The 3216-nt window shown below is 37.6% G+C and overlaps 1 long non-coding RNA gene across 1 annotated transcript in view; it reads left to right on the top strand.

The window, feature by feature from the left end:
- Positions 1–3216, top strand: part of LOC106877960 (uncharacterized) — a 7928-nt gene that overhangs the window by 1808 nt on the left and 2904 nt on the right. Inside the window, exon 2 of the long non-coding RNA XR_001410444.2 lies at positions 2468–2514. This is a non-coding gene — a long non-coding RNA (uncharacterized LOC106877960). The remainder of the gene's footprint in view (positions 1–2467; positions 2515–3216) is intronic.

Genomic DNA, 3216 nt, shown 5'->3' with positions numbered 1-3216 from the left:
ATATATATATATATATATATATATATATATATAGGGAGAGAGAGAGAGAGAGAGAGAGAGACAGAGAGACAGAGAGAGACAGAGAGAGACAGAGAGAGAGAGACAGAGAGACACAGAGAGAGAGAGACAGAGAGAGAGAGAGAAGGACCCATTGCGTTGAGATAGAGAGAGTTATACATCGGTTGAACAACTGGTGGTTGAAAGCTTGCCTCATTTGGAAAGAAGTGATTCGTCAATTGAGTTGAAGAGAATTGAAGGACTTTTGGTCATTGACTACAGTGTGGATCCTCCTCCGGGAAACCAATTTCATGCTGTGATGACGATGAAATCAACACAATACTTCCCACGCTCTCTGGACGGCAACGAAGCAAAGCCGAGACAGGTAAAACAGCTTGTGAAGGTGAATAGGAGGATAAGTTGTTGTACCAGCCGAAATGGCAGCACCTACTTTGAATAACAGACTTGTGCCGTCTAAAACTAGACATTTCGAAGGAGCAACACACGTCCCATCAGAAAAAGACTGGAAACACATATGGACAGATATAGATCAAGTGACCAGGACAAGGGAATTTGCGAGATACGCTTCAGTATCGAAATTCTCACATTGAAGCACTCCATAGTTCCAGTACGGGGCAAGGAACTCACATCTTATCCAGCATATTTAAGGGGAAAATACCTGTCGCGTTAAGGTAGAAAGAGTCGGTTGAAGAGCACAGAAATTGGCTTGCGACAGTCCCTCTAGTGGACAAGAACTGGAAAAAGGGACAAGCGTCAAGGTGGATCGCATTATCTAAAGATGGGCTGAAAGGACGGTCATTTGCTCCCAACATTCACTACTTGGAGAACTGGGCAAGTTGTGGATGAGGTTGTCTTGACATTGATGGTATGAAGGTGTGGCCACCATTTGTCAGACTTGCTTTTCCACAGCTCATCTCTTTAACAAAACTGCACTCCTGATTCATCCGTAGATAGAGGCAGGGTTCCTGGCATCTAAGATTCAATCAGGCACCCTCATTTCTCTGCCACTGAGGAAACGTACTTGGCTGACATTCCAGCATGGATTTCACGGTAGAACATCATGGGGATGCTAGAGGGTTAGTATTAGGTAACAACGACTAAGTCCCTTGGGAAAGCTCTCGGTTTGATGAAAATCAAACAGCTGATTTTTCCTGAGAACTTTCGTGCCGAAGCCCATGGATAATTTCCAGATGTTCCTGATTTACAAGTGGTAGGAACGTTGCTGGGTCGGATAAGCTCTATAGGCACGGTAGAGCTGTTTTCTGCACCTTTTCCGTACTTCACACATTTGTATAACGCTCGAGCATTGCTGATTCACGGTGTGTTGCCAGACAGTGGCTCTCTCGTGCTGGACTCCATCATATAGCTTGCCCCGATACTGTCCATTGGATGAGAAGAGCAGCTAATTTTCTTTTGTGGTGAAAGCGTTTTTGTGGTGGACACTTCCTTCTTCCATCAAGTCCTCATCGACTTTTTCAAATTCTATCTGAAAAGGAAGTGTAGAGTTGACTAAGAGAAGGCCTCCCAGGCATTATAAAGGTGAGTGGATGTGGTGAGGATGTGATCTGAGTGAGTGGGCCTTTTTTTTCAATTGGCGTTTGTGGGCTGACCAATATGGAAGCGAGAGGAGCACTATCCATGGTACTCCAGATGAGTAGTGTAGCTCGGAGTTTGAGGGGTTTCTTGGTCGCCCCTAGATGGGTTTTCCTCTCTATTGTGGATTTTTGTTATTTGTCATTGTTCTTTATTCTTTGCACGTGTTTCTTACTGTCCTTTATTGTTGTATTGTCTTAAATGTTTTCGTCACTCTCGTTGTTAATAAAAATAGTATGACAGTTATTATTATTATTATTATTATTTCTTTTTAGAAGTTTTATTATTATTATTATTATTATTATTATTATTATTATTATTATTATTATTATTATTATTATTAAGGCAGAGCCCTTTATAGAATCGTTAGCACGCCGGTCAAAACGCTTATTGGCATTTCGTCCATCTTTACGCTCTGAGTTTAAATGCCATGAATGGATTTCATTTCATCGTTTCAGACTCGATAAAATAAGTACTAGCGAACGCTAGAATCGATGTAATCGACTTACCCCACCCAAGAAATTATTGGCCTTGTACCCAAATCTGAAATCATTATGAAATCGGCGCGCTGGCAGAATCGATAGCACGCCCGACATAATGCTTAGCGGCATTTCTCCCGGTTATAGTTCTGAGTTCTAATTCCAACGAGGTTGACTATGATTTTCATCCTATCTGGCGCCAGTAAAATCTGAACTCAAAGCGTAAAGAGCTGGAAAAAAGATGCCGTAAGGCAGTTTGCCCAATGGGTTGACTATTCTGCAAGGTCACCATCATAAAACTATGTAATATTAAGATGTCGATTTTTGTCACACCTATTCCTATTATATCCTTTCTCAATTTATTTTCTTTTATCTAGGTTGTTTGTTGCATTGATATTAACTGGTATAGCCGTCATTGTTCAAGGTAAGTAATATTCCATGCAGTAAAATTTCGCTCAGTTGTTAGCTTTAATTTTTAATTCGTAATTAACTATGGTAAATGACCCAATCGATAAATTTTGGCACTAGCGGCCGTAAAACGTCTTTCTAAAATTTTCAATTGCATTTAAATTTCCATCAAACTTCAAATCTCAGCCTACATTCTTAATAGAGAGAAACATTAGATCATGCAGTTTTCAACGCACACAGAGTGCTCGAAAACTTAGGGATCATTACTCCGTATAAGTCTTTTGAGAGAAAAGAAAATATATATGTATGTGTATATGCATATATATGCATACATATATGTGTGTGTGTATTTATACAGGCATGAATATATGTATTTCTCTATATATTTATGTATATATGTATGAACGTATATATGTATGTATATATGCATGTATATATGTGTGTATGTATGTATATATATACGTATGTATATATATATGTATATATATGTATGTATATATATGTATCTATATATACGTATATGTATATATATATATGTATATATGTATGTATATATATGTATATATACGTATGTATATATATGTATGTATATGTATGTGTATACATATATGTATGTATATATACATATATATATATGTATACATATCTATATATATGTGTATATATATGTATATATATATATATGTATATATATGTATATATGTATAAGTGTGTATAT

Source organism: Octopus bimaculoides, chromosome 20 (assembly GCF_001194135.2).
Source record: "Octopus bimaculoides isolate UCB-OBI-ISO-001 chromosome 20, ASM119413v2, whole genome shotgun sequence".
Classification (NCBI taxonomy): domain Eukaryota; kingdom Metazoa; phylum Mollusca; class Cephalopoda; order Octopoda; family Octopodidae; genus Octopus; species Octopus bimaculoides.
Note: the sequence above shows the minus strand (reverse complement) of the source record. Positions and strands in the feature narration are given on the sequence as shown.